Consider the following 13336-nt stretch of genomic DNA (forward strand, 5'->3'; position numbering starts at 1 on the left):
ATAAAGGCCCTTGCAGTAGTCAAGCTTTGATAAAACCAGAGCCGTAACTACGGTCTGTTGACTACCTAATGGCAAATAGGGAAGAATTTGTTTTATTGTTTTAAAAACAAATGCTGTTTTTGATGAAACTGCGTTAATTTGGTCTCCAAAGTTGAGTTTATTGTCCATAATTACACCCAAATTCTTGGCCTTCTTCTATGGTGTAGGAAGGGAGCCCATGGATGGTGGCCACCAGTTGGGTGTCCAAAAATAATGGTCATTACCAAATAGAATCACCTCTGTCTTATCAGACTTCAACTTTAAACATTTGTCCCCCATCCATTTTCCTACTGCTTCCATGCAGTCCTGAAAACGCCTTTCAATCCCAAGTTCCTGCCCGGGTATGAGAGACACCACAATTTGGGTGTCATCAGCATTGGTTGTAAGATCAAATCCAAAACCACTAATGAGTGGAGCCAAAGAAGAGATGTATACATTAAATAACGTCGGACTAAGAGAGGACCCCTGTGGGACCCAGCAAGGCAGCACAAATGGTTTGGATTGGTAATCACCTAGAGCCACCATCTGAACTCGGTCTGAGAGGAACGATTGAAGGAGTTTCCACGCTTTGTTCTGGACCCCACAAGCCCTTAGCCGGTCCATCAAAAGATCATGATGAACCGTGTCAAAGGCCGCAGACAGATCCAGCAGGGCAAGGGCCGCTTTGCCACCCCTGTCCACAGTCTTCCTAATTTCCTCAGTCGTTTTAATGAGGGCCGACTCTGTACTATGTCCCTCTCTGAAACCGTATTGCGTGGGATCCAAGACATTGGTCTCATGAAGAAAAGCACTAAGCTGTATGTTGATGGCCTTCTCTCTCAGCTTTGCTGGCAGAGGAAGATGTGATATAGGACGAAAACTGTTTGGGTCTTTCGGAACCAGATTGGATTTTTTCAAGAGGAGTAAAACCGAGGCCACCTTCCTTCCAAGGTTTAGGAAATTGACAAGTTCCCAACATCATGTTGAAAATAGGAGTATACAGCAGGAATATTGACGTGGAAATATCGACAAGCAGAAATATTGAGGTAAGAATATCGACTGTGTTAAATATCGAAAAATTAAATATCGATGTTGTAAATATCGTTTTTTTAGAATAGCAGAAAAATCGACATTGTAAAATATCGTTGTAAAGATTATAGTTGAGATAAATATCGATGTATATAATATCGATATAATAATTTGTTGTGTTATTTTTATTTATTAATATGTATTTATTATGTTTATTTAATTGTATTTTAATGTTTTCTGTGATTATTATTAGAAAAAATTTAGGAATTTGTATACAATTTTGTAAATTTTTTAGGAGCGGGTGCTTGGTTTCATGGGGGATAAGGGTGAGTAGTAATTTAAAAATGTTGTGTACATTTTTTATTTTAATTTACAAATTTAACGAAAAAAATAATGAATTTAGAAATTCGAATTTAAAATTAGAAATTAATTTAGATATTTTAAAAAATGTATTTAAAATAAGTATGTGAATGTTTTAGTAGCGGGTTGTTGGTTATATAGGGGATAAGGGTGGGTAGTAAGTAAAAAAATGTGTGTTTATTATTATTAAAAGATTTTTTAATTAAATTAAGTGTGTGAGTGTTTTCCCTGAGTTATGTTGGATTGGAGTTAGAATAGTAAATTATTATGTTTTACTATCCAGCACTTTCCCTGAGTTATGTTGGATTTGGAGTTAGAATAGCAAATTATTATGCTTTACTGTCCAGCACTTTCCCTGAGTTATGTTGGATTGGAGTTAGAATAGTAAATGAATATGGTTTACTATCCAGCACTTTCCCTGAGTTATGTTGGATTTGGAGTTAGAATAGTAAATTATTATGGTTTACTGTGCAGCACTTTCCCTGAGTTATGTTGGATTGGAGTTAGAATAGTAAATTATTATGGTTTACTATCCAGCACTTTCCCTGAGTTATGTTGGATTTGGAGTTATAATAGTAAATTATTATGGTTTACTATCCAGCACTTTCCCTGAGTTATGTTGGATTTGGAGTTAGAATACTAAATTATTATAGTTTCCCTGAGTTATGTTGTATTGGAACTAGAATAGTAAATTATTATGGTTTACTGTCCAGCACTTTCCCTGAGTTATGTTGAATTGGAGTTACAATAGTAAATTATTATGGTTTACTGTCCAGCACTTTCCCTGAGTTATGTTGGATTTGGAGTTAGAATAGTAAATTATTATGGTTTACTGTCCAGCACTTTCCCTGAGTTACGTTGAATTGGAGTTAGAATAGTAAATTATTATGGTTTACTGTCCACCACTTTCCCTGAGTTATGTTGGATTTGGAGTTAGAATAGTAAATTATTATGGTTTACTGTTCAGCACTTTCCCTGAGTTATGTTGGATTGGAGTTAAAATAGTAAATTATTATGGTTTACTGTCCAGCACTTTCTCTGAGTTATGTTGGATTTGGAGTTAGGATAGTTGATTATTTTGATTTACTGTCCGGCAGTTTCCCTGAGATGTGTCGGATTGGAGTTAGAATAGTAAATTATTATGGTTTACTATCCAGCACTTTCCCTCAGTTATGTTGGATTGGAGTTAGAATAGTAAATTATTATGGTTTACTGTCCAGCACTTTCCCAGAGTTATGTTGGATTTGGAGTTAGAATAATAAATTATTATTATTAATTATTAATTATTATTATTATTAATGTATTTAAAAAAATATATATTTTTTTATTATATTTGTCAATATTATTACATATATTGAAATATTTAAGATTATATTTAATAACATTTGTATAAAAATCAATTATACATTTTTATAACATTTTTAAATTTATATCACAAGTTTATAAATTAATGAAGTACAATAGTAATAACGTTTTGTAAAAAAAACAGTATTTATTGTTAGATTTGATTGTTGATTGTTGATATTTAACATTGCAGTATTTTTAACATGTACATTGTAAGTTTTTTATTAATTAGCATATTACATTTTAACAAATTGAAAATAAATTTAATATGTTAATTAATTTACATATAACTGGCATTTCTAAAAGTATATACATAAAATATTTCACATTTTTATATTATAAAGAAAAAAACTTTTTACTCAATAAACATATTTTTAATATACAATAATTGTTTTAATATATATTTTGATATTAAACAATTAATGTATATTTTACATTATTTATATGTTTATTGTAAACATTTAGAAATCTATAATAATTTAACAAAAATAATTTGCAATTTTTTTTAAATGTTTTCATTCATTAATATGGGGATTAAGTCCTATTTTTGCTTCTATTATGCTGCAATTTTGTTTTGTGTTGTTCACTTTTTAGTCTATCTACATCGTTGTTTGGGTCATTTCTGAAGACGGAACCTTGCGGTTGGGAGCTGCTTTGTGTTTGTTAATGTAAGTTTAATTTTCATTACTTTTAAGTTACTTTCAAGAAATTATTTAGTTAGTTTTAGTGTATATGTGTTGCTATGTGTCTTATTTAACTGTTTATGTGAAATGCAAGTGTTATTTAAGAACGTTAGTGATAGCGTACTTAGTTTGCTATCTAATATGGATGTAATGTTAATGTTTTGTATTCAAGTAGTACTTTATGTATTTTAGTACGTTTTATATGTTATTTTTTGGCTTTGTGAGTTTATTATTTATTTTGGGTGGGTTTTGTTTGTACTTTATTTACAGGTGTCCGTTTTGGTGACCAGATGGATTTGATCTCTTTTTTTTTTTAAACATACAGGGAAATGTTTATATACATTTCCTTATTTTTCGGGATTTTTGACCGTTTTTTATTTTGATTTCTTTTCGGGTTTTTAAGGCTCCGTTATTCAGAGGAATTCTCCGTTGGACTCCCTTTAATACAGTTGTATTTTATGCATTTTTTGGGGTTTAATTTCACGTTGTGGATTGCTTTTGGTTGGATTCGTTTTGAAAGCATCTATTTGGAACATATTCTACAGCTGCAGAACCGTAAGTCATTATTTATTTAATTTTTGGGGTGGTTTATGTTTATTAGTGATTTTGTATTTTAATTAGTTATATTATGTCTTGTGATAATAATTTATATTTTATATTACATGACATAATTTAACTAATGTAACAAAAAATGGTCTATGTTATTTATTGTTTGATGGTTTGCTATTTGTATTTTATTAAAGGATAGATTTAACAAATAGGTCTATGTATTCTAGACCTTGGATACTTGGGTACATTCTTGTTTTTTTGTTGTAGGTATTCGTACATTTTTATTGTTTGTTTGCTTAGTTTTGGCCGTATTTTTGATAGAGATTGTTCGATTCTTAGCTCTTGGTAGCTTTGCTCTTTTTTGATGCATTGGATTAGTTTATGAAGTGTTGGTTGTGTTCTTCCTATTGTGGCTTGGAAGGCATTATGCCATCCTTCTACCGCGTTGTTGGTTTTGGCTTTTTGTTCTATAGTGCTAGCGTATACATTCCATCATGGAATTTGGAACTTAGGTTGTCTGCGGTGACCAGAACAATGTAATCTTCCCACCCAGGTGTCTTCAAAATAGTCTAAGAAGGGAGTTAATTTTTTTTCATTACTGCGGTAGAAAGGGCTGAAAAGTAATACATTGTAATAATTAGCCACTTCTGTTGTTGGGACATATGCCAGTGCTATTAATTTTTTAATCTGGTAAGCAAAGTTGCTGTTTGTAGAGTAGTCTATGCTTAAAGTAGATTTTTGTAAGTGTCTCCATATACTTTGGTTGTAGTGATAATAACACCCTTGTATTGCAGTGTGTGGATATATTTTAAGTATAGCTTCAATCATAGCTATTTTAAAGTCGATTATGATTCTTTGTGGGTAGTAATTATCTGTAAAATCTTTGATTGTTGTTAAGATTTCTATGTAGGTTGCATTTGTTTTATTTGGCAGCAGTGTATAAATTAAGGGGATATTAGTTTCCTTGTATTCACCGTGGATGGTGTAAAGTTGATAGAAAGGTTTTGGACACACTTTAAAATTTCCGTCCATCATCCATTTTTCACACGATTTTAGTTTTTGCAAGTTGCTATTTGTTGCAAAAAGTAAAATTCTTTTAGCATGACTTTGGTTATCATACATTAAGAATTTATCTTCATTATGGGTAATAGTATATTCTGGAAATATTTTAATCTCTTCAAAAGTTTGAGGTGGTGGTGGAGTTGGATCAGAAGCTCTTTTATTTTTAGCTATTAATCTTTTCAAGTTAGGGATTGAGGGTAACTGTCCTGTTACGTGTTCTGGGACTTTGGTCAAAACATTTTTCAAAACAGTGGTGCTTGTTTCTTAGGAGCCTGTACTTGCTTCTCTAAGTGTCTCTAATGCTTCCCTTACTTCGACTTCTGTTATATTGGGTGGGTGGTTATGGTCACGTACATTTACAACATTGTTATCGACAGTAGTTGCTCTACCATAGCATGCAGGTGAATAATATTTACTACAATTCCAATGGTTTTTTTTCTCTTTGACTTTTTCTTGGGTGTAGGTATAACCCATGTAGCTGAGCATTATTTTTCCTTTTTGAGATGTTGTAAAAGTAGCTCCTTCTGCCATTTCTAAGATAGATCTGTGAAGACATATATATGTGCTTTTAGTAAATATGTTAAAAATGTATTTCAATGTTTAGGTTTAAATAGTAAATTAAAAAATGTATTTACAATGTTGTTTTTTCAGCTATTCAGATGTTTTATGTTCTTATATTCAGAGTTTCACTGTTGAATTTCCTGTAATTGTGGTAGAGAACAATAGTAATTAATAATATTGTTTGATACTTTTTTGTTTCTCTTTTCTGATTAATAATTGACACAGTGAGTATACTTACTTAATTTTGTAGAAGCTGTTGTTTGTGTAGATGTAGCTTGGTAGATGAAGTTTGTTGAATCTGAAAAAATAAGTGTTACTATTAGTTTTATATTACATTTGGATATATTTATAGCTAATACAATATCAAGTTATTTGGAACTTTTCTTTGCTATATTGTTATTTATTTGGGACTTTTCTATGTAGGCATTGATAAGGCTGTTCCTATTTTAGTATATTTATTTATTGTGGCTGTTCTTGATAGGATTTTTTAGTTCAATTTAAAAAAAAAAAGAGAGAGCATTTATTTAGTATAGGGAGTTTAGCTAACTTTCTTGAGGCTTTCATAGTACATAAAATGGGAGTTCACTTACTTGAGTTGTAGTAGACTGTGTTGTAGTAGTTGTTGTAGGTGTGTATTCTTTTCTCTTCAGCAAAGTAACCATTTGTCTCCAAGTTTGGGCCAAAAATTGTACATTTCGTTAAGTATGTAATTGTATTTATAGTAGTTAGTTAATTATTTCTTCATTTTGATTGGTTTAATTACATGTATTTTAAATTCATTGGATGAGAATGTTAGTTTGAATTTGATATCCGTTATTTTTAAATGAGGCTGTTTTATTTGTAATTTCGTTCTAGTATATATTTAAAGATGTTTTGTATGTGTTTTATATTTATTGTTTATAATGTTAAAAATGTTTTAATATGTGAAGTGTTGATAAAGGTATAATAAATTGAGTATATTTGAATTATTAAGAAAGTTTTTTTTTAATTAGTGTTTTGAAAAAAATATATATATATTTTAAATATATAGTTTATTTATATATGTTTTAAAGCATTATTTAAAATGTAATAATTATAAAATATTAAATTTCTTGAGGGTATTGTGTATTTAAGGTTATAGAAATTTTTGGTATTTTTAATTAGGTAGTAAGTAAGTCGATATTTGTGTTATCGATATTTGTGTAGTTGGTAATGTTATTTCAAGAATTGGCGATAATTTTGTAGTCGATATTTATGTACTCGATATAATTGTGCACAATATTAATGTAGTCAATAATAAAATATAGATAATTGTGTAAATCCTTGTTTGAGTATATAGTGACGATATTTTTGTTGACAATGTTTTTGCGACGATATTTTTGTAGGTCGGTGTTTTTGTAATCGATATTTCATCATGGAACCGAAAATAGATGTGAGAATACGTGAAATAGGCCAAACGCCAAGCTGAGCCACTGCCACTGGGCAGGGATCATCCGGGGAGCCTGGTCGAGTGGCCAACAGTAATTTATAAGTGGTTTCCACCGATAAGGGGGTAAACTCATCCAGTGAGGGGTATGGAGAAGAGGATGAATTCAAAACCTCCCTACCACTGATACCACCAGCCCTTCCAGGATCCTTAAAACACCGAGAAAATAGTTTCAACTTTGTTCCAAAAAAAGTTAGCCAACCCATCACACAGTTCCTGACAGGAATGAACTTTGACAGGTGATGGTAATACCAGACTTGAAATGGTCCTAAAAAGTTCCTTTGATGAGCACTTGGCCAGATCAATTTTGGTAACAAAGTACTGCTGTTTGACAGTGAACAGATGCTGTTTGTAGCTTTGGAGACTCTTTTTATATGTCTCCTTATCAGTCTCTCTGTAATCTCTCCGCCAACAGCGTTCAATACGCTTGCATTTCTGCTTATGGTTTCGCAATTCTTCTGTGAACCATGGGGCCGAGGGAAGTGATCTTTTCGGGGCAATAGTTCTTATTGGAGCTAATTTTCTACAGACATTTTTCGAACATTCAGTATAGATCATGGTAGCTTCCTCTGGTTTAGTGGGAATGGATCCTACCAAGGATATAAGGAGTTCCTGAAATTCCTCCTCATTTATTTTATTCCAAGCCTGGAATTGAATCTGTTTCTTGGGGGAGCCGCCCCCATTAAGATGATCCTCTAATTTCAGTTCAAACTGGACAGCCGCATGATCTGTCCAGACCAGCGGCAACACCCAGTGAAGCTGAGCCCCGGATTATTAGTGAATATTCCATCAAGGGTATGTCCCGCCTTATGGGTGGGGGTGGTTACACATTGAGCCAGGTCGTCGCCTTGCATCAAATCTGTAAGGATCACTGTATCTGGATCGTTTGTAGCTTCCAGATAAAAATTAAAATCCCCCAGGATGGCAAAAGTATCTGTAATAATTGCATCTTCTAACAGATTGCCTATTGTATTAGTAAAAGAACTTCTGTTTCCAGAAGGTCTGTACAACAGAATACTTTTGGGCGTATGAGGGTGGGCTAGGCTCAGATTAAAAAACAGAGATTCACAATCTGAGTTAGACATAGAGGAAAAATTTGCCTTTATAGTACTAGGATACATGACTGCCAGTCCTCCCCCCTTTTTATTAGGTCTATTTAAAGTATGGCAGGCGAAACCAGATGGAGTTGCTTTCACCAGATCTGGACCTGAGGCTTCATCAGTCCAGGTTTCTGTAATGAATGCCAGTTTTAATTCTCTTTCCTCGATTAGCCTGGCGAATTCAACGCTATGTTTTACCAATGATCTGGCATTCAACAGAACGCCCTTAAGAACAACCATATTTGGCCCCCCAACTCTAGTATCCCTCCTAGGTCTAACTGACTGATATATGATACGAGGAAGGTTCACCTTGCAGTTAGTACAGGTCATGGCTGAGAGGGTAGGTCTGGAGCAAAGCGATAAACAACGACAGTTAATATCTGACTCAGCTGAATTCATAGGTAGAATCGATAGGGGTGCTGGCGCTGAGCGCGGAACTAGCGCGGACGGGCACAGACGGGCTTGCCTTTGGCGTGCCCGCGCCAGCCTCCTAATTTATGCACTGCTCGCACAACCAGGGAGTCAGGTGTGGGACTTTGGAAGCCTAGACTGCTCACCCAGACTCAACCCAATTTTGCAGCCTGCTCAATTCCGGGACCCGGCTTCCTAGCGTCCTAGCGTCCTCAGGTCAGGTACAATATTAAAAGGAATGGTCTTTAAAAACAGATTCCAGCAATATGATAAAACGGCTAAAATCCGAACTATGCCACAAACGAAAAATCTGTGCAAATAGCAGGTATTCAAATTCTAAAAACAACAGGGCTCCCACAAGCATCTTTTTCCCGGCTCACACCTCAGGAGAGGTAACGCTGCGCGCTAGCCCCGGCCTCCTAATTTATCCACTACTCGCACAACCAGGGAGTAAGGTGTGGGACTTGGGAAGCCTAGACTGCTCACCAAGACTCAACCCAATATGGCGGCATGCTCAAAACCGGGACCCGGCTTCCTAGTGCCGGTGGGGAGTCCTCAGGTCAGGTACAATATTAAAAAGAATGGTCTTTAAAAACAGATCCCAGCAATATGATAAAACGGCTAAAAGTCGAACTGTGCCACAAACAAAAAATCAGTGTAAATAGCAGGTATTTAAATTCTAAAAACAACAGGGCTCACACAAGCATCTATCTCCCGGCTCACGCCTGAGGAGAGGTAACGCTGCTCGCTAGCCTCAGCCTCCTAATTTATCCACTGCTCGCACAACCAGGGAGTCAGGTGTGGGACTTGGGAGGCCTAGACTGCTCACCCAGACTCAACCCAATATGGCGGAGTGCTCAAAACCGGGACCCGGCTTCCTAGCGCCGGTGGGGAGTCCTCAGGTCAGGTACAATATTAAAAAGAATGGTCTTTAAAAACAGATCCCAACAATATGATAAAACGGTTAAAAGCTGAACTGTGCTGCAAACGAAAATTCTGTGCAAATAGAAGGTATTTAAATTCTAAAAATAACAGGGCTCACACAAACATCTATCTCCCGGCTCACGCCTCAGGAGAGGCTTCCCCTTAATCCATTATTACAAATTATGTCAGTTAAACATGTTCCAACTCTTCAACACAATGGTACAGCACACCACACAGTATTTAGTAACAATAATAAAAATATCAATAAGCCATGAAATTTCTCTTTTCTTGTTTTTATTCCAAATCTTCACACATAAGTAGCCAACGCGTTTCGTCCGAAGGACTTCTTCAGGGCGAATGGTTATCAGATTTACGTCAGGGATTATGGATTCCAAAGCTTTAACAGTAAGAAACAGTCTTGGTCTTCAGAAGGTAGAATGGAAAGGATCCTTGTTTTTTAAGGATAGAAGAGTACATTTCTCTGCGAATGGTGTATAAGGAGTTGATATGAAATTTGGATGCCAAAATTCACATCCATTGGCGGTGATATCAATATTCACCTTGAACGATCTTCATGTCTCCATGCCTCCCGGTCGCAGCCTCGAAAGGGTAGTTCTGACTTTGGAGGCCTAGGGGTATGTGGCCTCTGGTTTCTGGCACCCATAAATAAAACTAGACCAAGGCATAAAGAATAGAGTGCAGTCAAGTGTCTTACCCTGTACCCCTTTCTTAGCATCTCTAAATGTTCCAACTCTTGCATATGGAGTGGAGACTTTAAGAGGATGTGCTGGGAACATTTGCAATTTACGGGCAGACTTCTGAAGTTGATAGAAATAGTGGAGAAGAAACTGCTTACTGTGGACAATGAGGATTTTTTTATATATTCTTGGCTTTATAAATTGATGAAAAGTAACTTTTAATTATGTGATCTTAATAATGTATGCAATGCAAGCAAGAATTGCATAATGGTGGTATAATTGTATGTTTTTATTAACTGAACAATATATTTTTCATTCATTCGATAGGAACCAATGTTAAGATTTTTCCCTCCAAAAACGGTGTTGAACTGACTTTTTGTATGAAAACCAAAGTAATTATCTTTGAATCAAAATCTGTCATACTCACCTGTACTGTGCAAGATCCCTTCTTTGATATCTAAGCATATCACCTCAAGTAGTTAAAGTAACTAAAAAGTAATCTAAAAGTACTCTAAAGTAATTTTATGTATTTTCAACTGTTTTAAAAACAGATTCAACCCTGTAACAATTGCAAATCCAACCACAACTGCATTTCTTTGTAAAGTTTTGCATTTGAAAGTGTATCCTATTTATCTGTGCCACGTCCTGCTTGGTACTAGAAATAAAACATAAGTATACCTTTGTTATACTCACCTATTGGTCTGGATTCTGCCTTTGAGTGTGTGCCATCAGCCTTGATTGAATGAATACAATAAATGCTTAACACATCCTCCTGATAAGCCTAACTGCTTGACCACACTACCAAAAAGAGAGCTGTTACTGATTATTTTATTTAGCCTCTGCTAAACCTTTTGGGATCCACTGGACTCTCTGCACATTATACCTCACTTTATCATAGTACATACAGAGCCCGCTTCCTACAATGGTGTTATGCTCTTCGAGGATAAACTTGGGTAGCTTGTACACAGGGGCAGCTATTATGCCTAAGCAGTAGCTTGTGGCCTACACCAAAACGCCACCAAAGGTTGTCTCTGAATACTTGGATGGAGTCAATCATAACAAAGTGTATTTTTCGATAGGTGGAAACCTGCCTCTAAATGTTGTGACTCTTTACCTTGGGGATGGCAGGCATCTGATAATGTTGAATAAAATGTGCTCCAAGTCCAGATGGCCTCTCCCTAATGAGGGGCTGCTGCTAAGGTTCTTCTTCTTTGACTAATCAGATGTGGGCAATGGACATGCACCCCACCTCCTTGTGAAAGCTGAAAGGAGCATGTCATTGGCCCTAATCCTTTGTTTAGGTGTCTCACCTCAAGCTAAAGGCTGACAAACAGAAACTTCTATTATGGAGGGAAAGTGAGCACCAAAAAGTTACCCTGCTCTGCCAAAGAGGATGAACGTTCCAAACCTGACACATTCACTTGGCTTACAGGAGAGGAGGGTAAGGAAAAGAGAGCTGCATCATGGGCAGAGCTCGAATTAGGGGTACACACAGGTACACAGCGTCCCCCACTCTTTTTACAGGGTGGACACCCTCCCCCTGCAAGAAGTTGGGCCCCGCAGAAATATGCTGAACTTGTCCCAGTGTCATTTTCAGACACCAGGACACGTTCAGCAGCACCTGCACGTTGCCTGCTTTCCATTCCCAGCAGCAACATGCAGGCAGCGAGGGAGCCTTTTTTCCCCTCCAGTTGGGCTGAAGTTAATGGGCCATCCGGCCTCCTTATGTTTGTATATGCTGACTGGGGGCGGCCTGGAACCTTACATTTAAATGTAAATGCCTCAGAGGGAAACAAAGGAACACAGCCTGCCTTCTCTTCACAGGTACTGAAGAAATAAAATCTTCATTCTCAGGGGTCTCACTGATACGAAGAAGAATCTGACACAGAAGCTGGAATATAAAGAGAACATTTTTATTACACTCAAATGAGTGAGACTACGTCACACAGAGGCCTTAGAAACTGAATGAGGCAGTCTGAGGAGTACAGAAAACAGAGGCCTTATATATGCTTAGGGTTACAAACTCAGCATAAAAGTAAGGGGCAGTCCTAGCTTTTGCAAGCATGCAAAATGCCTAACATGGACATGCAAGATCTGCCAAATATTAGCCAATAGGAAAACATTCAAAACAAGGCATCATGTAACCAGAACATCCCCCTTGAGTCGTGCTTTTGCCCAACCCGATACGTCAATCAATTACAGCACATATAGGTCAATCAGTAATGGCAGAACATGTCTGTGTGCTTCAAAGGAAAGATTGTGAAATAGGAAAACACAGGGAGAGAATAGCGAAGGCCAAAAGATAAGATACGGCACGAGAAGAATGCTAAAGGCTAACTGATAGTTGATACAGGGATTAGGTGATCCAGACAAGAATTAGTTTAGGCTGGCTGGTGTCTGAGATGGGTTTCAAGACAAGGACAGAGGGTGTTTTCAACACGGTTCAGTCCAAAGGGCAAAGACACTTTGTGAATCATGCAGCTGTGTAAAGGCAACACAAAATGGAGTTGAATATAAAATGGAGTCAAAATTAAAGAACCTCAGACCCTCCTTTTGCCCTTACACAGGCAAATCCTAATTAATTGCTAGGCGAGCATTTTCCATTCTAAACATTTCATTAAAGGTATGAGCAGGAATACAAAGAGAACAGGGCATTGGGTCATAATTAACATTTGGACAACAGGAGAAAGTAATGACCACTATTACAAACAAATTATCATTTTTCTCAACCCTAAGCAAAAGCAAATCCTAACATTATGTAGTAACAATTTAGGGCTCCTATGTATTTCAGTAACTTATTATATATTCAGGTGAAACAGTGGCGATCCTTATCAATGCTCTGAGGTGAAAAGGAGATACTCTTCCACAGAGAATGGACTTTATTCTGCTTTTACTAAACAGAATACTACTTTAAAACAATGCCAACAAAACAATAAGAATCAGTCTCCTAACACCCATTTGATGCAATCGCACGGAAACCACTTGTGCAACCACAACTATGCCCAGAGTCCGTTCCAAGCCTCTCTGGCAGGCTTCTATTGTCCATCAAATCTGCTCCCATTCTTTTCGCATTGGGCCTCTTGATTCAGGCCTTCCATGAAAATAGTGCTTCTCAGTATCTGTTGAAGTGCC

This window comes from Lissotriton vulgaris, chromosome 1_1 (genome assembly GCF_964263255.1).
Source record: "Lissotriton vulgaris chromosome 1_1, aLisVul1.2, whole genome shotgun sequence".
NCBI lineage: Eukaryota > Metazoa > Chordata > Amphibia > Caudata > Salamandridae > Lissotriton > Lissotriton vulgaris.